This window comes from Hemitrygon akajei, chromosome 9 (assembly GCF_048418815.1).
Source record: "Hemitrygon akajei chromosome 9, sHemAka1.3, whole genome shotgun sequence".
Taxonomy (NCBI): Eukaryota; Metazoa; Chordata; class Chondrichthyes; order Myliobatiformes; family Dasyatidae; genus Hemitrygon; species Hemitrygon akajei.
The window spans coordinates 54,949,775-54,977,150 of record NC_133132.1 but is presented as its reverse complement, the minus strand read 5'-3'; the positions used below and the strand labels follow the sequence as shown (position 1 = coordinate 54,977,150).

The window sequence follows — 27,376 nt, the reverse complement described above, 5'->3', positions numbered from 1 at the left end:
GGAGAATAAAAATGGGCTCGGGTTGGATTAGTGTACAAACGGGTGCTTGATGGGCAGCACAGAATTAGAATCAGATTTAACAACACTGACTTACATGGCATCAAACTTAATGTCTTGGAACACCAGTACAGTACAAAGACATAAAATTACAACAAAGTAAATTTAAAAAAATAAACAGAATCCCAAAAAAATAACAAGTTAGTGTTCATCGGTTCACAGTCTGTCCAGAAATCTCAGAATCAGAATCAGGTTTAATACCACTGTCATATGTCATGAAATTTTCTGTTTTATGGCAGCAGTGCATAGTAATACATGATAATAAAAAATAATTTACAATAAGAAATATACATATATAAAAAAAAGAAAAAAATAATTAAATAAGTAGTGCAAAAAGCAAGGGAAAGCACTGGGGTAGTGTTTGCGGTTTCATTGTCCATTCAGATATCTGAATGGTGGAGAGGAAGAAGCTGTCTCTAAAACATTGAGTGTCTATCTTCAGGCTCCTGTACTTCCTCCTGGACAGTAGCAATGAGAAGAGGGCATATCCTGGTTGATGGTTGTCCTTAATGATGGCTGCCTTTTTGTGGGTGTCCTGGATGCTGGGGAGGCCAGTGCCCATGAGGGAGATGGCGGAGTTTACAACTTCTTGCAGCTTCTTGCCATCCTCTGCATTGGAGCCTCCATACCAGGCTGTGATACAACTAGTCAGAATGCCCTCCACCCACATATATAGAAATACTTCAAGAGTCTATGGTGCCGTACCAAATATCCTTACACTCCTAATGAAGTAGAAATGATGGCATACCTTCTTCATATTTGCATTGATGTGTTAGGCTTAGGATGAATCCTCTGAGATGTTGACACCCAGGAACCTGAAGCTGGTTACCCTTTCCACTGCTGATCACTCAGTGTGGTCTGGTATGTGTTGTCCTGACTTCTTCTTCCTGAAGTCCACAATCAATTCTTTGGTTTTGCTGATGCTGAGTGTGTTCAGACACCATTCCACCAGCATACAGACTGGAGGGGCTGAAGGGCACGTGAAGACAATAAAATAGGATTAATGCAATGGTTGGATGACTTCCGGAGACCAGGTATTAGGGTCTTCAGTAAAGTGGAGAAAGTGGGATTGTTTACTATTGGCTGGAGAAAATAAAACTTAGTTGCAACAATGAAAGGTTTAAACAGAATAAGTAGGGAGAGAGTTTTCCTTTCTGGCAACCAGGTTGAGAACTATAGGTCAGACAACCAAAGTCATCAGCAAAGGTCCAGAACATCAGCCTTCACCCTGCCTTGTGTAGCTGGATCCTGGACTTCCTGTCAGATCGCTGGCAGGTGGTAAGAGTGGGCTCCCTTGCCTCTGCCCCTCTGACCCTCAGCACAGATGACCCTCAGGGCTGTGTACTTTGCTCTGTGTACAGAGCCCTTTGCTCTCTGTATACCCATGACTGTGTCACCACCCACAGCTCCAATCTGCTAATTAAATTTGCTGACAACACTACACTGATTGGCATAATCTCAAATAACAATGAGTCAGTTTATAGACAGGAAGTCATCACCCTGACACAGTGGTGTCAAGAAAACAACCTCTCCCTCAATGCTGCCAAAGGAAAGGAGCTGGTTGTGGACTACAGGAGGAATGGAGACAGACTAACGCCTATAGGCATCAATGGATCTGGGGTTGAGAGGGTGAACAGCTTTAAGTTCCTCGGCATAAACGTCACCGAGTATCTCACATGGTCTGTACATACCGGCTGTGTGGTGAAAAAGGCAGAACAGTGCCTCTTTCACCTCAGACGGTTGAAGAAGTTTAGTATGGGCCCCCAAATTCTAAGAGCTTTCTATAGGGGCATGATTGAGAGCATCCTGGCTAGCTGCATCACTACCTGGTATGGAAACTGTACTTCCCTCAATCACAGGACTCTGCAGAGAGTGGTGCAGACAGCCCAGCGCATCTATAGATGTGAACTTTCCACTATTCAGGACAATTACAAAGAGGGCATGTAAAAAGGGCCTGAAGGATCATTGGGGATCTGAGTCACTCCAACCACAAACTGTTCCAGCTGCTACTATCTGGGAAACAGTACCGCAGCATAAAAGACAGGACCAACAGGCTCTGGGACAGCTTCTTCCACTAGACCATCAGACTGATTAATTCATGCTGACACAACTATATTTCTATGTTATATTGACTACAGGCAGTCCCCGGGTTACGAACGAGTTCCGTTCCAGAGTCCGTCTTTAAGTCAGATTTGTACATAAGTCGGAACAAGTACATCTGGAATTATTTAGCGTCAGTTAGTCAAACGTTTGTCTTAGTACATACGTAGTATATATTTTACCTTTCTATGCATATAAAACACTTAAGAAACGTATGTATTCCAATAATTAAACCACTGTGTTGCTTAGTAATAATTATAGCTTTCATCGGGGCAGGGCCTTTCACATGCTCCATTATTCTCACTTTATCCTTTAAAATTGTTCCGATCGTTGACCGACTGTAGCCTAATGCTTTTCCAATGACCGATGACGTTTCACCTCTTTCCAAACGCTTTATTATTTCTACTTTATTTTCAATCGTGATCGCTTCATGTCAACAGAACAGAAACACTGCGGGTGCCAGCTCCCGAGGTCTGCTGGGTCCTAAAGTCCACCGCACTGAAACAGGTTAAATGGTGGGGCTGTGCTGGGTTTGGGTATTTGATCCTCCTCAATATTCTGTGTGGGAATTTAAACTGGAGGTGGCAGTGTTTTTTTTTAGAGTTGCGAGCTCGACAACAACTCGGCGCACTCAGGAGCGGTCTGTCACTGGATCGAACTCAGGAACCTTCGTTCTCGAGCCCGGCGCTGGTCTCACTGGGGTTGGGGGGGGGGGGGGGGGGGTCAGGGTGAATCTTGCTAAGAAAAAGTTAAGCCAAATACAAAGTTACACACTCAACACAGTGTCAATGGCAACAACTTAAAATGGCGGACGGCGTCGCGATCTGACTTAAAATGGTGGACGGCGTTCTGCTGCCTCAGTTCGTAAATACAAGTTGTTCGTAAGTCGGACGTTTGTAACTTGGGGACTACTGTTGTACATAATATTTATTATAAATTACTCTAATTGCACATTGCACATTTGAATGGAGACGTCATGTAAAGATTGTTACTCATGTATTTGAGGGACGTAAGTAATAAAGCCAATTCAATTCAATTCAGAAGAAACAGATGCTATAGCTGTTTGGAGCTGGACACCACCGAAACCAGAGAGGAATTGAATATGCCAGTCAAGAAGGCAAAGCGGAGTGATGGGCATAATGGCCTCGGGTGGGTCTCTGGTCACCCACTATACAAGAGTACCAATCACTGACCAGGACATCTCCTGCATAATGCCAAGTTGCACAAGGTGCACCTACACAATGAAACCCACAGGTGGCAGTACAGCATAGCTTAAACAAATAAGAAGTTGCAGAGTGTTCGTACAGTAGACTAGTCTGCAGTCAATTAAACACAGAGAGAAAGAAAAACAAAATTTGCTGTAACATTGAAATATAGTCAAACAGTGGATTTAATCTACCAAAGTGGACTCACCAACTAATCTAGACTGACTTAGAGTGACCTAGACTGATCAAGACAACCCTTGACTGACCCAGATGATCATGACTAATCTGGGCTGACCTGGGCTAATCTAAACTCAGACTGATCTAGACTGATTTGTGCTAATCCAGACCGACTAACAACCAGAACTAATTACAGACTTAGATTTAGGTGATCTAAGCTAGACTTGGACATCAGATCTCAGCTAAACTAACTCAACAGATTCAGGCTAACCAACACTAAGGCAAGAATCAGCAGCAGACTGCTTCTTTAAACTTGGTATATCCGGTCAGCAGTTACCGCCCATCCCAACTTGCCCTGTAGAAGATGGCGACAAGGCTTTTCAGTACCTCTGGTGAAGATGCGCCCCAAATTTAGTTGAGGAAGGAGTATTTAGACCAGTAGTAATAAAAGATCAGTAATATATGTTGTCGGTAAATGTGATCAATATTGCAGTCAAATCAGGCCAGTGTGTAAGTTGGAGGGGAACCTGCAGATTGTGGGTGGTAAAACTGTGATGCTAGATAGAGTGGTGAGTAACTCCAGAGTATTTTGTCGGTCGTATACCCCGCAGTCATGCCGTACTGGTAGTGAGGGAATCAATGCTCAGGGTGTTGGAAAGGGTTCCAACCGAGCAAGCTGCTTTGTCTGGATGGTGTCAAGCTCTTTCAGTGTTGCTGGAGCTGCACTCCAGAGACTGACTGAACTGTAGATTGAGACAGTGGCCGATTAGTTATAACTTTTTTTTAATTGTCACATGTACTGAATATTGTGACAATGAACTAAGTCACTGGAGAGACACTGATATTGAAGTCTTTATTCAACACAACAGGCAGGCATTCTTCTAGCGACCCTCTCGGTGGAGGCTCACAAACCCATAAGTACATTACATTTTTATACCCTTAAGGTCAACGGTAACAGGAAGTACTTCAATACAATTTCAATAGTTACAATGACATTGTCTACTTCAATATTTTGGATTTGCAATGATTCTTTGAATTACATATCTTGAGAAGGAGACTCCTCTGAACGTTCAAATACCCGGGCTGGAACTCTTCCCTGAATTTATTTATAATTCCTTAAACCCATAGCTGATGCAAGGCACAACGCAACCTCAGTGCCTTAACATTCGGCTGATATGCAGTCTCTTGTCTGTGGGCCAGCCTGTGCCTTTAATTTCAATTTACTCCTTACAGTTTACAATTCAAAATGAAGACTAGTTCATTAGAACTGAAGCCTGGTTCTGTCTGAATTAATATCTGCTGTCTTCACATAACTCCAGAATAATTCCTAAAACTGAGGCACAATGAAAAACTTGGTTTTGCATGTCATCCAGACATATCATTTCATCACATCAGTGCATTGAGGAAGTACAATGGAAATCATTAACAATGCAAACTAAAGTGTTACAGTTACAGAGAAAGTGCAATGCAGGTAGACAGTAAGGTCTAAAGCTATGACAAGGTAGATTGTGAGGTCAAGACTCCATTTTATCTTGTGAGGGGACTATTCAATAGTCTCATAACATTGGGATAGAAGCTGTCCTTGAGCTTGATGGTATATGCTTTTAGGGTTTTGTATGTTCTGCTCCATGGGAGGGGGCAGAAGAGAAAATGTCCAGGGTGGTTGGGATCTTGATTATGTTGGCTAATTTACTGAGACTGTGAACAGTGTAGGCAGAGTCCATGGAGGGGAGTCTGGTTTCCATGATGTGCTGAACCGGCTGCAGCTTCCTGCAGCCTAACACAAAGCAGTTGCAATACCAAGTCGTGATGCATCCAGATCATGATAAAACAGCAGGATGAGACAGATGCTGATTTTAAAAGGATTGAGGCTGGTTAAACAAGTGACTGAGACAAGGAATGATTAAAAAAGAGATCGAGACAGAGACTGATTAAACAAGTGATTGAGACAAAGATTGATTAAACAGGAGATCGAGACAGATTGGTTAAACAAGAAACTGAGACAGAGACTGAATAAACAGATCGGGACAGAGACTGGTTAAACAAGAAACTGAGACAAAGACTGATATAACAGCAGAGACTCAAAGGCAGACTAAGCACGAGACCCAGACTGATTCATGCCAGAGCCAAACTTACTGAATAACAATATTTTATAATAAATAAATATCAAAACAACATGTTCTGAAAAGATGTCTTCAGTTTAGTGCTCATGTGACTATTCCCTTGGCTTTTTCTTGCTGCTCTGTAGACTTGGAATTAGCCTTTAATTCCTCAAGACTCCAGGGCAATCTAGCAGGGTTGGCAGCCTCAACATGTGCTGGCACTGCTTATTACTTCACAAGAGCCTTTTCAAAAGTTTTGCTTGTAACTAGCCTCTTAAAGTCAACAAGACAGCAACCCATCCTTGCATTTGCTTGTAGGGTAATTACTATGTGTTTGAGCTCTTGTTTCCAAATTTTAGTCCACTGACCCCGCTCAAAGCCATATTGTTAAATAGTGCTCTTGTGACACTGCATCACACAATTAGTCTGTGCAGAGAAGTGTGAGATTCGATGTGCAATGATATCAAGAATTGTTACCTCCCAATAACATTTCTTGTGGTGCTTTTCCCTGCCACGACCCTGGCTCTGTAACGAGTGTACTGAGTTACATCTGTCTCTGCCCTCCTGAAACTTCCCATTGATCTGGTTGTCCATGGGACAGAATTTCAGAAATCAGCATTGATGATCACTCAGATTGAATTTGTTCTCTCTCTCTTTCTGGGTGTGTGTCAAATTAAGTCTTACCTCAGGGCACTGAGTAGAGGTGTTAGTAGGTCATGGTGTGGTTGAGTGAGATGCTAGTGATACAGCTCTTGGAAATAGTCTTCAATTTTTGTCACTCTGTTACAAGAATGACCTTGTTAAGCTGGAAAGAGTACAAAAGAGATTTGCAAGGATGTTGCCAGGACTTAAAGGATTGAGTTATAGGGAAAAATTGGAAGGCTGGGACTTTATCCATTGGAGCATAGGAGACTTATAGAGGCATATAAAATTATAAGGGGCATGGATAGGATGAATGCTGTCAATCTTCTTCCTGGGATTAGGTTTAAGAAGAGAGGTGAAAGATTTATTAGGAACTTGAGGGGCAACTTTTTTTTACACAAAGGATTGTATGCATGTGGAATGAGCAGCCAGAAGGCAGTGACAATAACAACATTTTAAAGACAGTTGATCAGGTGCATGGATAGGAAGGGTTTAAAAGGTTATGAGTCAAATGCTGGCAAATGGGATTAGCTTGGATGTCATCTTTGTTTGCATGGACCAGATGGGCCAAAGGGCTTACTTCTGTGCTGAGTGGCTCTATAACTCTTTGGTTCTTCTGCACCTTCCTCTTGATCTGTCATTATATTCAAGCTGTCCTCCCAGGATTTAAATGGGGATTAGATTATTATTAGCCATGAGATGGAAGGTTACAGTCAGATGAGGCCATAGAGGGACATTGATGGGAAGAATGTTTTTAAAATCAATTCTTTAGTAAAGTGGGATGCATTGTAGATTATCAGTATCAAACTGTTGAAGGAAGGTGGATTACTACAAGTTAAGAAAGAGAAAGAGAGGCAGACAGCTGAGAGGTTAATGGCCTGGATGACTATGTATATGACTATCATTGAGGGGGTAGATACAAACATAAGTGCTAGGGTAATCCATTCAACCCTTCTCTGCCATCCAATACAATTGTGGTTTATTCTCAATCTCAATACCATATCCCTTCTCCTTTCCCCTACATTTTCTGCCTTTTGTAGCTGGAAATGTAGAGGTGGTTTGAACAAAACACAGAACAGTGGAGACGATTCAGCAGTGAGCGAGCATTTTAATAATAAATTACAAAATAATAAGCCACAAGGGGCCACAAAACAAGAGAACAGATACTGAACATGACAAGGCCACAAGGTAACTGAAGGATAGAAGTAACTGGTTAAGGCTGGCTGGTTCAATGGATGAACAAGGACTGTGAAAGGAAGCTGAGTTTAAATAGGCTGCAGGTGACGAGCTGAAAATGAGAGGCAGGTGACTCTACTCACCGTTGAGAACCAAGAGCAATTTACAGTGGGCAGTTAAGTCATCACGACAAGGGTGGAAAATACAGAACCCAAGGGAATCCCATAGAGTCACATGGAGGACATGCAAACTGCACAGACAGCACCCACTGCCAGGATTGAACTTGAGCTTCAGGAAGCACGGAGGCAGCATTTCCACTAGCTGCACCATTGTGTCACCCAACGTGTCTCAATAATAACAATGACACAGTCAAACAATGCATTTGGCTTTCAATTAATACAAGCACAATGGTTGAATCATCAATCCTGATGCAGGTCTTCATCCCAATACATTGATGATTCGTTAGAAAGTTAACATGGAACATTGAACGTAGAACAGTACAGCACAGGAAGAGGTTGTTTGCCCCTTGAGATTGTGTCAAGTTAATTAAGCAAATGATGCCTATTTAAATTAATCTCTTCTACCTACATATAGTTTATATTCCTCCATTCTCTGCATATTTACGTGCCTTTCTATAGCTTCTTAAATGTCTCTATCATATCTGCCTCCACTACAATCCCTGACAGCACATTCAAGGTCCCCACCACTCTCGGTGCAAAGAAAACTTCCCTGCACATTTTCTTTGAACTTTACCCCTCTCACCTTAAATACACACGCTCTAGTAATAGGCATTTTGACCCTGAAAATCTTAAATGAACATACTCTAGTAATGTCCATTTTGACACTAAGAAACAGATATCAGCTGGCTGCTCTCTCATTGCCTCTCATAATTTTATAAAGTTCCACCAGGTCTGCCCTTAGCTTCTACCATTCTAGACAAAACAATCTATTTGTCCAGCCTTTCCTTATGGCATATGTTAAACCCTTTCTGCTCCACCTCCTCTCTATAGCTAGCTGACCAGAATTGAAGGCTACACTCCAGATGTGGCCTAGTTAGAGTTTTATAAAGCTGCAACAAAACTTCCTAGCTTCATAAACTCAGTGCCTCATCTAATAAAAGCAAGTATACTATACCCCCTGTTTACCATGCTATCCGCCTTGCTTAACATACTATTAACTTGTCCAGCCACTTCCTTGGATCTCAGGATCCCTTGATGTAGTAAAAGGTCCTTCCATTAACTGTGTGCTCGAATAAGGTTTAGGCAAAGTGCTGGCAAATGGGATTTGTAGACGTGACTCCAATGGCAACAATGAGATGAACGAGCTGTGCCTGGATGAGGAAAGGATGATGTCTCCTGTGCTTTAATGATGCAATTGGACAGATACTATCCTTGGCAGCAGTCTGGATCAAGCAATGGATGAGGGCTCCAGCCCGCTGTTTGCTGAACACTGCAGGTCCTCAACCAAAGTGTGGATGAAGCTCCTGGCCTGTCATTTGTCAGTTGAGAGTGGCTGTCAATGGGGTGCCTGTCATGCAGGCTGCTATGTCCTATGTGATGTCGCTCTTCTGTGTTGGGCATCACATTTATCAGGCCAGGTGGGATAGATTAGGACTATTTCTACCTCATTTGACAGGCTTGTTTGATTATATTAGGGGTGATGTGTTTATATTCATTCAAGGAATGTAGGTCTCACTGGCTCAGCCAACATTTACTTCCCCATCCCTACCTGCCCTTGTGTTTGAGTTCAGAAGTTCAAAGCTCAAAGTAAGTTTATTATCAAAGTACATATATGTCACTATATACAATCCTGAGATTCTTTTTCTTGTGGGCATTCACTGTAAGTACAAGAAACACAATAGAATCAATGAAAGATTGCACCCAACAGGATGGGCAAAAAACCATATGAAAAAGACAATGATCTATGAAAGTATAGAAGAAAATAATGGTGATGATGATGAATGATAATAATAATCCATAATAACCGTCCGGACATAATAATACGGGATAAAAAAGCAAAAACAACTTGCTTAATAGGTATATCCATTCCAAACACACATAACTTACAGAAATCAGTACGTGAAAAACACCAGAAATCTGCTGAATTAAAAGAGGAAATTGAAAGACTTTGGAACATGAACAAGGTATACACTGTCCCGATAGTAATATCTACAACTAGTGTCATCTCAAAGTCACTACACAATAGCATTGAACAATTATGGCTACACAGTAATATCTATGTAAATCCTCAGAAAGCTAAACACCACTAGAACAGTCCGAAAGTTCCTAGCAATTGAGAAATGAGTGTGCTTGGTTATATCCGTACCTCAGGTTTTACCATGAGCTGAGAAAAAGAAAATAATAATAAATAAATAAGCAACAGATATCCAGAACATGAGATGAAGAGTCCTTGAAAGTGAGTCAACTCACTTTCAAGTTGTGGGAAACAGTTCAGTGATGGGGTGAGTGAAGTTATCCGCTCTGGTTCAAGAGCCTGATGGTCAAGGAGTAGTAACTGGTCCTGAATCTGGTGGTGTGGCTCCTGAGGCTCTGGTACCTTTTCCTGATGTCAGTAGCAAGACTAGAGCATAACCTTGGTGATGGGGTCCTTGATGATGGATGCTGCTTTCCTGCGACAGTGCTCCGTGTAGGTGTGCTCAATGGTGGGGAAGGCTGTGATGGACAGCCATACCACTATTTCATGGAGGATTTTCCGTTCAATGCCATTGGTGCCTCCATTCCAGGCCGTGATGCAACTAGTGATGATAAGCTGCACTCTTGAACTGAGGCAGTACTTGAGGTGTAGGTATACCATTGAAGCTGTTTGGGAGACGAGTTTCAGAACTTTGATCTGGTGATGGTGAAGGAACAGCGATATGTTTCCAATTAGGATAGTGTGTGGCTTATAAGGCAACTTCCATGTGGTGGCATCCTCCTGCTTTTGCTGCCTTTAACCTTCTAGCTGGTAGAGGTCATGAGTTTGGAAGATGCTTTCGAAGGAGTCTTGGTGTCTTGCTGCAGTGCATCCTATAGATGCATCGCACTGGAGTGAATGAATGGTTGTAACTGGGGTGCCTATCAAATGGCCTTCCATGGCCCATATAGTGTTGAGCTTCTGGAGTCTGTACCCCATTTGTGTCATAGAGTCATAGAACACTGCCGCACAGAAACAGTCCCTTTGGCCCATCTACTCCATGCTGAACTCCAGTTCCAATTTATTGGGGCTCTGATTAGATCAGGGATGATCTGTAGCCCAATTCTCTGCCTTGGCTTCCTTATCAATTTCTTAATGAAATTCTAGAAGTGTCCGAGCTGGCAGGCTTCAATCATCATCCCTGGGTGAGGGAGTGCTGGATTTCCATCAACGTTTGTGCAAAGGTAAGTCTGCCTGATTTCTCCCAGTGTCTCATTAAGCCTTGTTGGCATCAGAGATTGAAGGATTTGAGTGACCCCCATCCCACAGATTATTACAGTAGCAAAGGAGATCGTTTGACCTATCAGAACTCTGTCTCCCTTCACCACACTTTCCTCGTGTTCCCTCGGTGCGTGGGTGAGCAGCAGAATTGGGAGGGAGTAGATGAGGATGTGTGGAGAGTGAAAAATGTGATTAATGTGCTATCAGTGTAAACAGGTGATTGATGCGGAATCAATGGGTTGAAGAGCCTGTTTCGGTAGCATAGCTTTCTATGACTCTGTATACTATTTTTAACTTTCTCTCGTCCCTACACAATCATCCCCTGAAAGTACCTTCAGAAGCTGCTACATGTGGTCCATTACTAAATCATAAGTGCATTGAACCATCACTCTCCTCCTACCCCCTCTGACTCTTACACAGTTAAGGTGTTGTTTTTAACCAATGTCATTTATTTTAACCTGAATGCATGTTTGTTTGCTCCAGCTCAATGGATCACTTTCTACGAACAGACACATGGCTTCAATTTATGCTCCAGCAGAGAGTTGGAAAAGTGCATCTTTTACATAACAATCCAGAGTACTGCCAGACGCTCAGGCCACATAAATGATCTCAATGCATTGCAAAGGAAAAAGGCGGAGTTCTGCACAGTGCCAGTTAGTGTTGTTTTGTAGTTTGTTTGCAGGGGTCAAGAATGGCATGCTACTTATTACAGAGGAAAATGCAGTACTGAGCAAAAGCCTTAGGCACGTGTGTATAGCTAGGGTGCCTAAGGCTTTTGCACAGTACTGTATTTGTCAACGTTGAGCGGAGAGCGAGTTTGTACATCTGCCGGGAGCAAAGAATGTTGGAAATGGTGAGAGTGGAGGGGTGTGGGACAGGTGGCAGAGAAGATGGGGTAGAGGGATGGTGCTGGTTCAGACACACCCAGCCCTGAGACACTAGGCAAGGTCATTTGATTCTAAACAATCAGTTTATTGATCACTACGGAATGTCTCTCTGATGCTTCCTGTGCTCTCCCCTCTCCTTTCCCTTTTTCCCAACCATGATTGCCCTCTCCCTGCCCCCTTCCCACTCTCAGTCCACAATAGAGCCCCATATCAGAATCAGCTTTATCATCACTCAAAAATGTAATGAAACTTGTTATTTTGTGTGGAACAGTGCAATACATACCCTAGCTATATATACGTGCCAAAGACATTTGCAGTACTGTAAATTTATAATTTCTAATAAAATTCCATAAAATTAAATGTGATAAATAAATTCATAAACTAAAGACACATAACATGAAGTGCTAATGACATTATAATGGGAATTCATAAACTAAATATTGATAAATTGAGGATCTAATCAAGATCAGAGGAGACATAGGAGACTGCAGATACTGGAATCTGGAATAAAAACAATCTTCTGGATGGAATCCTTGGGTCAGGCAGCCTCTGTAGGGGGAAGTGGACAGTCAAATTTCAAGTCAAGAACCATAATTTGGACTGATTTTGTTTTGCCCTAATCAATGCCATAGTCCTGTCAGTGAAAGCTTGCTGTGAACAGATCTGCTGCAGTGTTTCCTGTTTGAAACTAGAGGCCACACTTCCAAACACTTCGCACTAGGAAGAAACAAGAGGGATGTCAAGGGCACCCAAGTCTTTTTTTTTCATCTATACCAATGTTTCCAAGGTAACCATGAGACTATCTGCCCTTCTGTAGGTCGGGTTGCCCATAAGTTTATATTCATAGCCTACTGGTTCTGGAGCCAAGTTCATAGAGTTGATCAGTGCCAACTTTCCAGTTTCTACCCCCTAGCGAGTTCATTCAGGACGGAGATCTCTAACAGCCGGTCTCTCTTAACTCCCCCCCCCTTGTGCCCCAGCTGCTTCAAGCTTCATTCAAGAAGAGCACTGTGTATGTTCTCTGCACAGTGGTGACAGGGAGTGGATCAGGTAATAAACTGGGACCGAGACTAAAAGGTGGTGCCAGACATAACTAAAATAGCTGTGGTTTAGTAGTCAGCACTCGAGCCTCTGATCCAGAAAGCTGTGGTCTCAAAGCATGTTCCAGAGCTTTGAGTCGATAATCTACACTAACACTATAGTGCATGTGTATGCATTTCTTCTTTGAATCTGAGAACACGGAATAAACAGAAACACAAGAAGACATGAAATGCTGCTCAAGTTAACCCTCTCACTACACTATGTATAGATTGACTGAAAAAAGAAATTAATACACTTTAATTACAAATTTAGCCCCTTTTCAATTTGTTCCAGCTCTCCTTAAGCTTAAAGACACAAAACCAAGTTCATAGCTTGTTGAAAGTGGCTACACGGATCGATAAGGTGGTTAAGAAGGCTTAGGGAATGCTTGCTTTTATTAGTCGAGGCACTGTGTTCAAAACTCAAGAGGTTATGCTGCAACTTTATAAAACTCTGGTAGGCCACATCTGGAATATCACACACAGTTTTGGTCACCCCCACTATACGAAGGATGGTTAGAGCATAAGGCCATAAGACAGAGGAGCAGAATTAAGCTATTTGGCCCATCGTCTGCTCCACCATTTCATCATGGCTGATCCACTTTTCCTCTCAACCTCAACCTCTTGCTTTCTCTCCATGTCCCTTCATTCCCTGACCAATCAAGAATCTATCAACCTCTGCCTTAAATATACATAAAGACTTGGCCTCCACAGCTGCTTGTGGCAATGCATTCCACAGATTCACCACTCCCTGGCTAAAGAAATTTCTCCTCATCTCCATTCTAAAAGGATGGCCCTCTATTCTGAGGCTGTGTGCTCTGGTCTTAAGACTCTCCCACCATAAGAAACATCCTCTCTGCATCCACTCTATCAAGGCCTTCCACCATTCGACAGGTGTCAAAGAGGTCACCCCTCATTCTTCTGAATTCCAGTGAATACAGGCCCAGAACCATCAAATTCTCTTCATATGACAAGCCATTCAATCCTGAAATCATTTTCATGAACCTCCTTTGAACCCTCTCCAGTTTCTGCACATCCTTTCTAAGGGGCTCAAAACTACTCACCATGTTTGGTGAGGATTCACCAGTACTTTATAAAGTCTCAACATTATATCCTTGCTTTTATATTCTAATCCAGTGGACCCCAACCACCGGGCCGCGAGAAAACAATATGATTTGGTGACATGAGACGATATGAGTCAGCTGCACCTTTCCTCATTCCCTGTCACGCCCACTGTTGAACTTGAACGCACGCAAGAACATTACGCATGTGAGGTCATCAGTCGCCTAAACGCAGTGACACCCTCGTGCCAGGGATCACTGGTGGCCTCAGGTAACCGGCCGCCTCACGTGGCCGGCTGGAAGTGCCGTTGCTCCTGGCCTGGAGCATGGACAGATGGGCGCCGCCTCTGAACCTACTTAGCACACCGAATGTTTGTGGGGAACCCGGTGCTAAAATATTCGCAGACGACCTAATTCGGGATCAGGGTTTCGTTAAGTAGCAGAGCAGCTACCTCGCTGCGATTTACTGAAAGTCATCGCTCGGGCCAAATTTTTGTCGGCCAATGAATCCTACCGACCTACAGGGGGGGTGGGCGCGCGTCCGGTTGCACTCCTCACTTGGTCGGTCACTTTCTCTGGACTGCAACCGCTACGGTCCCAGTACGGGGACCTCCGGCCCTTACCGTGTCCTCTCACTGGTGTGTTGCAATGATTTTATATGTTCATACGAGGAAAATATGCATTGTGTGTTTAATATCCAAACGTTACTTAAAATGTTATGATGCTGTTGACTTAAGTGAGTTATAATTGACTTATCACTATGTCCATGCGAGGAAAATATGCGCTGTGTGTTTAATACAGTATTAACTTCATTAGATAAACCCTTTTAGAAACGAAATTGAGTGTATTTGCCATTTATAAGTGACTTATAACCTATATTCCGGTCGATATTAACACCCATACCGCGCCCCCCCCCCCCCCCACCTCGGCCGGTCCGCAAGAATATTGTCAATATTAAACCGGTCCGCGGTGCAAAAAAACGTTGGTGACCTCTGTTCTAGACTTCTTGAAATGAATGCTAACATCACATTTGCCTTCCTCACCACAAACTCAACCTGGAAATTAACCTTCGGGGATTCCTGCATAAGATGCCCAAGTCCCTTTGTGTCTCTGTCTTTTGTATTTTCTCTCCACTTAGTAAATAGTCAACCCTTTCATTTCTTCTACCAAAGTGCATGACCATACACTTCCCAACACTGTATTCCATCTGCCACTTTTTTGCCCATTCTTTGAATCTGTCTAAGTCCTTCTGTAGTCGCTCTACTTCCTCAAAACTACACACCCCTCCACCTGTCTTCATATCATCTGCAAACTTTGCAACAAAGCCATCAAGTCCATCATCCAAATCATTAACGTGTAATATAAAAGGTTTCGGTCCCAACACAGACCCCTGTGGAACACCACTAGTCAGAAAAGCAACCAACCAGAAAAGGCTCCCTTTATTCCCACTCTTTGCCTCCTGCCAGTCAGCCACTGCTTTATCCATGCTAGAATCTTCCCTGTAATACCATGGGCTCGTACCTTGTTAAGCAACCTCATGTGTGGCACCTTGTCAAAGGCCTTCTGAAAATCCAAGTACACAACATCAACTGAAAATCCTTTGTCTATCCTGCTATTTATTTCATCAAAGAATTCCAACAGATTTGTCAGGCTAGATTTTCTCTTGAGGAAACCATGTTGACTATGGCCTATTTTACTATTTGCCTCCAAGTACCCTGAAACTACATTCTTAACAATCGATTCCAACATCTTCCCAATCACAAAGGTCAGACTAACTGGCCTATAATTACCTGTCTCTCTCCCTTCTTGAAAAGATGAGTGACATTTCCAATTTTCCAGTCTGTTCGAACCATTATAGAAGCTAGTGATTCTTGAAAGGACCTTACTAATGCCTCCAAAATCTCTTCAGCCACCTCTTTCAGAAAGCTGGGGTGTACACCATCTGGTCCAATTGACTTATCTACCTTCAAACCTTTCAGTTGCCCAAGAACCTTCTCTCTAGTTATGACAACTTCACACACTTCATGCCCCCTAACACCTGGAACTTCCACCATGCTGCTCGTGAAGAGTGATGCAAAATACTTATTCAGTTCGTCCACCATTTTCTTGTTCCCCATTACTACCATTCCAATATTGTTTTCCAGTGGTCCAATATCCACTCTCGCCTCTCTTTTACACTTGATGTATCTGAAAAAAAAACTTCTGGCATCCTCTTTAATATTATTGGCTAGCACACTTTTATATTCCTTCTTTACCTTCTTAATAACTTTTTAGTTACCTTCTGTTGGTATTTGAAAGCTTCCTAATCCTTTAACTTCCCACAAATTTTTGCCCTCTCTTTGGCTTTTATGTTGGCTTTTCTTGTTCACCACAGTTCTGTTACCTTTCCTTTAAAATACTTCTTCCTCTTTCGGATGTATTTATCCTGTGCCTTCCGAATTGCTTCCCAAAATTTTAGCCATTGCTGTTCTGCCATCATCCCTGCCAGTGTTCTTTTCCAATCAATTTTGTTCGACTCCTCTCTCCTGCCTCTGTAATTCCCTTTTGAGCCTTTGGAGAGGGCGTAGAAGAGGTTTACCAGGATGTTGCCTGGTTTAGAGGGTATGTGCTATCATGAGGGCTTGATGAACTTGGGCTGTTTTCTCTGGAGCGCCTGAGGGAGATCCGAAAGAGGTTTACAATATTATGAGAGGCATCGATAGAGAAGACAAGGAGTATCTGTTTTCCAGGGTTGAAATGCTAATACGGGAGGGTACACATTGAAGGTGAGGGGGGTAGGTTCAAAAAGGATGCGAGAAATAAGTTTTTTACTCAGAGAGTAGTGAATGACAGGAATGCACTGCCTGGTATGGTGATAGAGGTAAATATATTAGAGGCTTTTAAGAGACGTTTGGATAGGCACATGGATATAAGGAAGATGGAGGGATATGGACATGGTGTAGGTAGGAGGGATTAGTGTTTTGGGTGATTTTGATCTGCTTTTTAGCTGGTTCAGCACAACATTGTGGGCCGAATGGCCTGTGCCTGAGCTGTACTGTTCTATGTTCTATGTTTCAAGTGGCATTGAAACATGCCTCTCAGTCCACTGAGTCTACACTAACCATGAAACTCCCAGTTTCATCAATCTCACTTTTAATTCTGCCGACATTCCCATCAGCTCGTCCCAGAATCTTCCACTCACCACACGAGTGTTTCTCCCCAGATGCAAATCGTTGGACCTGTACAAGCTATTGGTACTATTTACATCTCGGAACCCGAAGCTTTCAGCCATTTCCACCTCAATATCATAAATAGGTACAGGGGTGAGTAACTCTACCCCATTTCCTGAAGTTAAAGATGATAGCAAATTCTACCATTGACAGAACCCAACACAGTTCACTTCTACACATTTTGAGTGAGGAATAATATAGCAGTTAGCACTGCTATCTCACAGCTTCAGAGACTAACTTCAACCCACACCCCAGGTGATGCATCTCTTGGAGTCCATTTCTCTTCATGATAGTGTGTGGTGGGCTTTCCTCACATATCCCTAAGACTTGTGGGTGGGTAAGTTAACTCTTCTTCTTGAGTTCATTGCCCCTTCTGGGGCATAGACTGCCTACAGCAGCTTGCCAGATTCCTCTGGTCAAGTTGTCCCCAGGTGTAGCTCATCTGCGAATATCCTTCCTCTCCCAGGGATAGGTCTTTGGAACTTTTGTTAGTGTTTCTGTGGTTCAGGGTTTTCACAGGATGGGCTTGCTAGCCCCATGCCCAACCCTCCTCCTTTCTCAACCGGCTTTGAAACCATCATGGTGGAGTTGGTAGGTTAATTGTCTGCTGTAAATTACCCCTTAGCATAGATAAGTGGCCAATGAACTAAACGTAGTTGAAGGCATGTGGTAAAGAAAACAGTCTCTCGGGGAAAAAGACTTGTGGGATTGCTCCCTTTGGAGTTGGCATGGATGTGATGGACCATGTGGCTTCCTTCTATATCAACTTATGTGTAAAATATGCAGTCATAGAGAAGTACAGCACAGAAGCAGGCTATTCGGCCCATCTAGTCCATACCATAAACCATTTAAACTGCCTACTTCCAATGACCTGCACTTCTTATTCCTACTATCCATGTACCTAACCAAACTTCACTTAAACGTTGAAATCGAGCTCATGTGGACCACTTGTGGTGGCAGCTCATTCCACATTCTCATGATCCTCGGAGTGAAGAAGTTTCCCCTCATATTCCCCTTAAACTATTCACCTTTTACTCTTAAGCTGTGACCTCTGGTTGTAGCTCCACCCAACCTCAGTGGAAAAAGCCTGCTTGCATTTACCCTATCTATATCCCTCACAATTTTGTATACATCTATCAACTCTCCTCTCAGTCTTCTATGTTTCAAAGAATACAGTCCTAACCTAGTCAACCTTTCCCTATAACGCAGGTCCTCCAGATCCAACAATGTCCTTGTAAATTTTCTCTTTACTCTTTCAAGAACACTTAAGACCAAAAAGAAATAGGAGCAGGATTAGGCCTTCAGGCCTCTCAGACCCACCCAATTAGTGTGATCATATCTGAATTAAACTGGCCTTAACTCTACTTCTGTACTAATCCTCCATAACCTCAATCCCCAATGTTACACCTAAGTGCATCTTCAATACATCTAATGGCCTAGAATCTACAACACTCTGAGGTATCAGATTCAAATTGTTGATCTCCTTTCTACTTCACTCAATGCGTACCTTATGCAAAGGTCTCAATAGCCATCTTCATCTCCAAAAAGATATACCTGCTGGCTTAGAAAGATATCCCCTTCTGTCCTTTCCACTAGCTCCACTGATGTAAAAATACATTAGTCTATGTATACTCGTATACCCTGTGTTTGAATTTTCACAACAGTAACTTTGAGCAATATATCTGTAATTTAAAATGTTTATAGTCATTGATATAATCATATTAAGAAAAGTACTCACTCATTCTTAATACAGGTTCTACTGATGTTGATTTCCTATGACCACGAATCACCTTCATATGCTTATAGGCTGTGACCAAGGTTTGCCGAATAGTTGTTGAAAATACTTTGCTCCAAGCTCAAACCATAATGCATACATAGTTTACAATTTGATCATAATTCCTCTCACGCTTCTGCAATTTATGCATAGACTGATTGGTCACAGTATTTCCCCCATAGTATGGGATTCCAGATCTAGAGGGCAAAGGTTTCAGCTGAGAGAGAAAAGATCTAATAGGGATCCGAGGGGCAACCTTTTCATACAAAGGGTTGTGTGTATAAGGAATAAGCCCCAAGAGGGAAGGATAAATGCAGGTATAATGACAACATTTAAAATACACGTGGTCAGGTACATGGATAGGAAAGGTTCATAGAGATACAGATCAAACTTGGGCAAATGGGACTGGTTTAAGTGAACATTCTGATCAGCATGGATGAGCTGAGCTGAAGGGCCTGTCTCAACATTGTTTTACCTAAGACTCTGTATGCGACGTAAACACATCTGAATGTTTTCCCAATCCTTATGCGTTACATTATTTATTACAGCCCTACCCCCAACTTAAAACATTGAGCATTTGGACATGTAACATAGAAGGTTACTAAGACCTATTTTCAAGACTCTCCTTAAATGAATCAAAGGGCTTTCTGTTTCTGCTTTTCTTCTGAAGCTGATGTAATTCTTGCACAATTTGGCAGGAAGCAAACATAGTGGTTACCACACCTCAGAATGACTACCTTCTTCAATCTTGCCAACATTTACTGCCTTCACAACAGCCTTCTCTTTTTCTTTCTTTAGTCTTGATGGAGGGTTTTAACCCAAAACATTGACCATCCATTTCCCTCCACAGATGCTGCTTGACCCATTGAGTTCCTCCATTGGTTTATTTTTGTTTTGCTCTAGATTTGAGCATCTACACCTTCTGATTCCAGTATCCACAGTCTCTAATGTCTCCAATATCTCCACATTTTCTTTGACTTCTGCATCCATTCACGTTGCATCCACTCCACTTCTGACCCCTCTATCCTCATAGAGTATTCAGAAGTGGAAAGAGTGAGTAACAAGTTCCTGGGTGTCAATATCTCTGAGGATCTATCCTGGACCCAACATATTGATGCAGAAAAGAAGGCACGAGAGCCACTGTATTTCATTAGGAAATTTAGTATGTCACCAAAAACATTTGCAAATTTCTACACATTTACCAAGGAGAGCATTCCAACTGGCTGTATCGCCCTCTGGGTTGGGAAAGGGCTAATGCACAGGATCAAAATCAGATTCAGAGAGTTGTAAGCTTAGTCAGCTGCATCATGGTCACTCACCTCTGTAGTATCCAGGCACCTTCAAGGAGTGATGCCTCAAAAAGGCAGCATCCATCATTAAAGACCACCATCACCCAGGTCATGCCTTGTTCTCATTGCTACCATCAGGAAGGAGGTACAGAAGCCTAAAGGCACACACTCAATGATTCAGAGACAGCTTTTTCTCCTTTGCCATCTGTTTTCTGAATGGACATTGAACCCGTGAACACTACCTCTCTACTTTATTTCTATTTTTGCACTACTTATTTAATTTAACTATTTAATATATATACTTACTGTGATTCATGTTTTTTCTATTATTGTGTATTGCATTGTACTGTTGCTGAAAGGACAACAAATTTCACGATATAAACCTGCTTCTGATTTACATTTACTTGCTGAACAACTTACTTCCTTTCAGCTTTACTTTGTGCTCACTCAGTCACTCTTAGTCTTGTAATATTGCCCCGTGTACATCATTTTAAATACATGAAGAACTATGCATTTCTTGTAGTATCTTGTCCATGATACTTTGAAAGATCTTTGATAATAATTTCACAGAATAATGTAATTTATGTATGAATAATGACTCTAATGTCAATTAATCATCAAATATTTCTGGTTCTCCATAACCCCCTTCAGCTGAGATCTGGTTTGGTGAACATTTTGGTTCTTGACAGTTCTCTAAATGAATCCTCTTCAGCTGTCAGCTGAATTGAGTGACCCATTGTAATCACTAAATATTCAAAGAGTCTTGTCCACTTGGGATGCTACTGCATTTCATGTTCTCCAGTCAGAGACATACAGTACAGCAACATGCCTAGTGCCCAATGAGTCCATGCTAACCATCAAACACCCATCTACTCTAAACTTACACTAATGCCATTTTGTTCTCCCTGCATTCCTATCAACTGCCTGCCACGGATTCTGCCTCTCACCTACATACAAGGGGCCACTAACCTGCCAATCTGCAGGCCTTTGGAATGCGGGAGGAAACTAGGGCACGTGAGCAATCTCCATGCTATGAGAGGTAGAGCTTGCACACTCCACATGGTCAGATTTGAACCTAGGTTACTGAAGCTGAGAGGTGGGAGCTCTTCTAGAAAGGTCATTGTGCTGTATGTCTTCACTAGGACTCCCTACCTCATGTTTTTCTCCATGTGGTGCCCCTGCAAGGCATTTTCCTCTCATCTCTTTCACTGATGTGACCCCTTTACATAAAATAATTTTGATCCAAACTCTGAAGGGCAGCCATCTAAAGGGACAATTTTGGGTGACGTGGTGCAGTCCAGTGCATATTTGTGATAAATTCAACAAAGTACTTGCATCATCCAGAACAGCAGACTATTGTGAATAAAAATATTTTGGAAAAGGGCTGAGAATGGCTAAAAAGGGCTATTTCCAACTTTAATATCTCTATTTTTCCCTTTCAGTGTTCTTTTGAAGACCCTGACCTGGAGTTACATGCTGACTTTGGTTCTTTGCGGAAATGGGACCCGCTCTCAGGGTTTCGTGACTGGCCGATATTCGGCATGCCAAGAGCATGGACTAAGAGCTTCGCTCACCTTCGGAGGTCCAAGATTTCATGGCTCTGGAGATGGGGGTGGGGGGGGGGGGGTGGAATCAGAGGTCGATGTCCGGCCAGGAGATCGGTGTGTCGTGGCAGTTCTAGTTAAGGTAAGGGCTATTGTTGGGTCATTGGTAAGGTAGAGACATTTATCATTCGTCAGGATGCAGGATTGATAGTTAGGAAATACTGCTTGTTTCTATTTATCCTACTGATCAGACCATGACATGTAGTAACCTTGATGACCACATCAGACTTATCAAGTATTACACATGTGGAGGCTTGACTGGTCCTGATATCACCAGAAACGTCAGACTGAAATCTCTGAAGGGCACCAGAGAGTTGAATTAATTGTGCCCTTCCAAAGATCAACTGAAGTCAAATAACGACAACGTATCTATTTAATATGTGATTACGTTAATTTATTATCTGGTGAGTTAAGGAACATTCCAGGATTGTACATGCTGTTTTTTTGATTTGCCTCTCCTGTTTGAATTAAATCATTGATTGTACCAGCTCTTACTACATCTCGGTGCATCCCCCGTGTTCCTATACTGTTGGCTAATGTTCTGGCTACCTTCCCAGTACATTACTCATCTGCTTCCACAAACAGTTATCTTATAACACCAAGTCCTGACCTCAGTTTGCCTCTGGCTTGTAAAATCCAGTGCACAATAGCTTTGCGTGCGTTTGCAAGTGATAGAGTTATACAGTTGGCTCACTGTGTCTATCCAGGATATTATGCCTACTAAAGCTAATCCCACAATCGTGCATTAATCCCAAATCCCTTTGTGACATGCTCATTCAAGCACCTGTCCAAATCCTTCTTAAATGTTCTGACTATTCCTGCCTCACCAGCAGCTCCTCTGACAGCTCATTCCAGGGGCCTATTATTTTTTGTGTGATGAGCTAATGCCTCAGAACCCCATTTAAACTTCCTCCCTCTCACCTGAAACTGACGCCGACTAATTTTAGACACCTGCACCACGGAAAACAGGCTCTGGTTATCTACCTTATACATGCCTTTTTATAACATTTGTAATGTCACCTCTCTGCCCCCTGTGCTCCAGCCTATCCAATCTCCCCGATAATCCAAAACCTACAATCCAATATCCAATCTCTCCAGATAACTCAATCCCTACAATGCAGTATCCAATCTCTCCAGATAATCCAAACCCTACAATCCAATATCCCCCAGATAATCCAAACTCTACTATCCAGTATCCCCCAGATAATCCAAACCCTACAAACCAGTATCCCCCAGATAATCCAAAATCTACTATCCAATGTCCAATCTGTCCAGATAACTCAAACCCTACTATCCAATATACAATCTCTCCTGTTAACTCATGCTCTACAATCCAGTCTCCAATCTCCCCTGATAATCCAAACCCTACAACGCAATATCTAATCTCTCCTGATAACTCAAACCCTGCTATCCAGTATCCAATCTCTCCTGACAATTCAAACTCTACAATCCAGTATTCAATCTCTCCTGACAGCTCAAATTCTACAATCCAGTACCCAGTCTCTCCTTATAACTCCAGCTCTACAAACCAGTTACAAACCAAGTATTAAGGAATGGTTTCTAATGTCGTTAGCCATGTTCTCTGAATCACAAGGCAAGGTTAAAATAAATGAGGGTGAGTTAGATCCTTATGGAGTAATATCATAGCCAGTCCTTCAGCTGAGAAGGTGTGAGACAGAAGGAAATTAGAATGGTGAAGAGGCAGGAAAAATATTACTCTAAATCAATTGTTCACATAGACAGCAAAGGGTTAAAGGTATAATGGAGAATACCAGAAATAACATATGCAGGAAAGCAAGAGCACTTAAGCACCAATTAAAGGGTGGAAGTGGTTTCCAGAGCACTGGCATTAATTGTGTAATGGTTTGGGCCTGAAACATCATGTACACAGCTTGGCAGATAACTGTCACATCAGCCAACAGCTCTGTTTCCCAGGCAACATTGTGCCTCAGCAGGGGGAGAGAATGAGGTGGAAAACTACACATGAAGTAGTTGTATTGGAGCCAGAAATAGTGTATGGATAAACCTGATACTAAAAGCCTCTGAGTGCACGTGTGTGTGCATGTGCGCACAAGGGTGTGGACGTACGTACGTGTGTGTGTGCCCGTCTGTGTGTCTATATCCATATGCATGTGTTTGTGTCTCTGTGTCTTTGTGTATTTTTGCCTTTACGTGTCAGTGTATGTCTGCATTTATGGTTGTGCATGTGTGTGTGTTTGTCTAAGTTTGTGCATATGCATCTCATCTAAGTATGTCTGTATATCTGTGTGTGTGTGTGTGTGTGTGTACATTAGTGTCTGTTTATGTAAAAGAGATATATTTAACTAAGACCATATAAAGTAGGAAATTGATAGGCTATTCGGCCCCTCAAACCTGTTCCTTCATAGGATCGTTGCTGATCCAACATTCCTCAGTCCACTTTACTGTCTTTTCCCCATGACCCTTGGTTCCTTTACTGATTAGAGATATATCCAAGAACTCTGCTCCTTAGGGCATGGAAACAGATTAACTCAGAGATTCTGAAAAGGAATGTGGTCAACATCAAAGAGAAAACATCTTGCTGGGCTCTGCTGAAGATTAGGAGAATAGGACAGAAGAGATTGCTCTGCTAGAAGTCAAGGCTAACTTGATGGGCCAAATACTCTCATTCTGTGTCATAACAATTCTCTGATTTCATTCTAGAAACAGAAAGGGCCCTTTCCTTCAGTAGGAAGTTCAATAGGTAGACACAAGTTGAATGGTGGAAGATACAAAAAGGGGTTTGATGCACCATCAATAACTCTTGGAGACGGGAGGCGAACGATAGGCTTTTATTAGCTGCAAGAGACCACGATTAGCAGCAAGAGGCCACCACACAACATCCTGGAGACTGAGGGAGGAGCAGTGCCTCCAATCGCCTTTATACAGGGGTCTGTGGGAGGAGCCACAGGGGCAGTCAGCAGAGGGGCGTGTCCAGACAGGTATGTGCAGTTCACCACAGGGTTGAGGTTTTCAACTGAGGAGAAATGATTACCGCCTAAAATCTCACATTATGTTTGACATTACCTGCATGAACACCAGGGGAACCTAACAAGATTTGGCATCAGAAACACTCGTCTTGGAGTAGACTGTGGTTAGTGATTCTGGGCCCTACAGACTTGGACCAGTACTGATATAAAAAAAAATTGAAATTCCCAGAAACAGGCACCCTTGGATCTTTAGAGACATAATAAATAGCAGATTCTGAAACCTGGAGCAACAAACAAGCTGCAAGAGGACTGCTTGGCCTCTCGAATTCCTCCAGCAGTTTGTTACCCTTGGTCATTGGTTAGGAGTCCACCAATGGGGGTAAACTATTGGCCTTCTTATGGGAAATATGCACATAGTTTAGCAAGTGGCTCTTCTGACCCAGCTACAACCTTTAGATCTTCCTCATAAAAACCTCAGCCCTTCTCCTGAGGCCATTGTTCCTCACATTTGAACTCATTTTCTTGTCTAAATACAGTATTATAAAACACCAGCATAGCCAAGGTAGTAGGGAGGTAACTGAGGTCCACAGCATGGGATGAGACTGATATAATACTGCAGAGGCTGTGTGGTTTCTGAAGCACGCAAAGTTTTGGCTGCTCTGATGTAGCCGTATTCCTTTATTTTGTTGGATTTGATAACAGTATCCAGATAGATTCCCAAATGAGGTTGCTGTCCATTGTTTAATTGAAGGCGGGCCAATGAATGAACACAAGAAGTGAATATTAAAAGAGATCGATGCTTAATTTCAATTATAATTACACTGAATTATTTCTTAAATTCCCAACTATATATATATATATAGATAGATTACAAACTAAGCCATTATGAAGACAGAGAAAAGCAATGGTAAGAGTAATAGTAGTGGAGAGAATGAATATTTGTGCCAGTGAAGCAGACTGGCTTTTTCTAGATGGTGTTGACCTCCTCAGTTGGTGCTGGAACCAGACAGCTGGAGACCATTCCATCCAATTCCTGACCTGTGTCTTGTAGGTGGTGGAAAGATAGATAGATAGATAGATAGATAGACTTTATTTGTTACATGTACATCGAATCATTGAAACATAGAGTGAAGCACGTCGTTTGCATCAAATAAAATCATTGAGGATTGTGCTGGGCAGCCCGCAAGCACTGTCACTTTTCCAGCACCAACATCACGTACCACAACTCACTAACCCTAACCACATGTCTTGGGAACGCGGGAGGAAACCAGGGCACCCAGAAGAAACCCACGCAGTCACAGGGAGGACGTACAAACTCCTTACATGCAGCGGCAGGAATGGAACCCCCATTGGAGCTCACTGGCACTGTAGAGCATTATGCTACCTGTTTGGAAAGGCTTTGCTGGTGTCAGAAGGTGAGTCATTTACCGGAGAATACATAGAGCATAGTACAGCACAGGGAGAGGCCCTTCAGCTCACCATGTCTGTGCCAAACATGATGCCAAATTAAATTAAATCTCTTCTGTCTGTAGATGATCCACATCCCTCCATTTCACTCTAGTTCAAGGCTCTCCACCCATGGGGTCTGGCCACTTGCAGTCTATCCTGCTGACCTTTCTTGGAGTTTTATACTTCAGTGAAATCACTTCTCATTGAGGCCTTTTACTACCCCAATCCTCGGACCCTTTTTTGAAGCAGTAGCAATAAGTTCCTTGCCTTTCAATTATTTCGAGTCCGTTTACTAGCACTGGTGATGTCTTCGGTGCATTATGGATGGAATAACCACTTTTCAGAACCCTGGCAATGGAGTCTTACAGCTTTTGAAGCACTTCATGAATAACGGATGTCAGACCCGTGGGGCAGTAGTCATTAAGGTATGTTGACCTGATTACCTTTCAGTATTAGGATGATATTGGTCTTCTTAGAGGAGGTGGGAACCTCAGACTGAAGCAGCGGTTAAAAATGTCTGCAAGTACTCCTGCCAGGTGGTCTGCACAGGATCTAAGAACATGGCCAGGGACACCATCCGGGCCAGATGCTTTTCATGAATTCACTCTGTACAAGGCTAACTTACGTTTGCAATAATGACAATGGGTTCAGGTGCATTGGATGCTGTAGGGACGGGTAGTGACTGTTCAATCCACTTCCGTTCAAAACATGTATAGAATGTTCAAAGCTAATCAGGAAGGGACGTGCTACTGTCCATTGATGTTGCATGATTTTGTCTTGTAGCCTGTTATGATATGTAAGCCCTGCTACAACTTACGGCTGGTCTGGGACTTGACTGTGTTCCGGTAGTGTCTCTTGGCATCTATGATAGTATTTTGCATGTTGAATCCTAATTTCTTGTAAAGGTTAGGGTCACCTGATTGGACCACTGAAGTCCTGGACTTCATTAGGGAGTGGATCTCCCAGTTCATCCTGATTTGCTGTCTAGGAACACCTGAATTGTCATCTTTAGTGCAGAGTCCTCTACAGACTGGCTGCACACTGCAGGCTGAGCGTGTGGCCAGGTTCAGAACACCAGGGGTCAGGAACAGGGTATGTTTGTAGCAGGAGCTGACTCAGTAATTGTACATTTCCTGCTCCTTTCAAACTCAGTGAAATCCATATGGAAATTTTATTATACTGCTGAGTAAGTGGAGCAAGAAA

The 27,376-nt window shown here is 42.6% G+C and overlaps 1 long non-coding RNA gene across 1 annotated transcript in view; it reads left to right on the top strand.

Moving 5' to 3' along the window:
* LOC140732763 (uncharacterized) overlaps positions 1 to 22,263 on the top strand; it is a 31,005-nt gene extending 8,742 nt beyond the window's left edge. The window contains exon 2 of the long non-coding RNA XR_012100126.1: positions 21,615 to 22,263. This is a non-coding gene — a long non-coding RNA (uncharacterized lncRNA). The remainder of the gene's footprint in view (positions 1 to 21,614) is intronic.
* Positions 22,264 to 27,376: the final 5,113 nt, after the last annotated feature.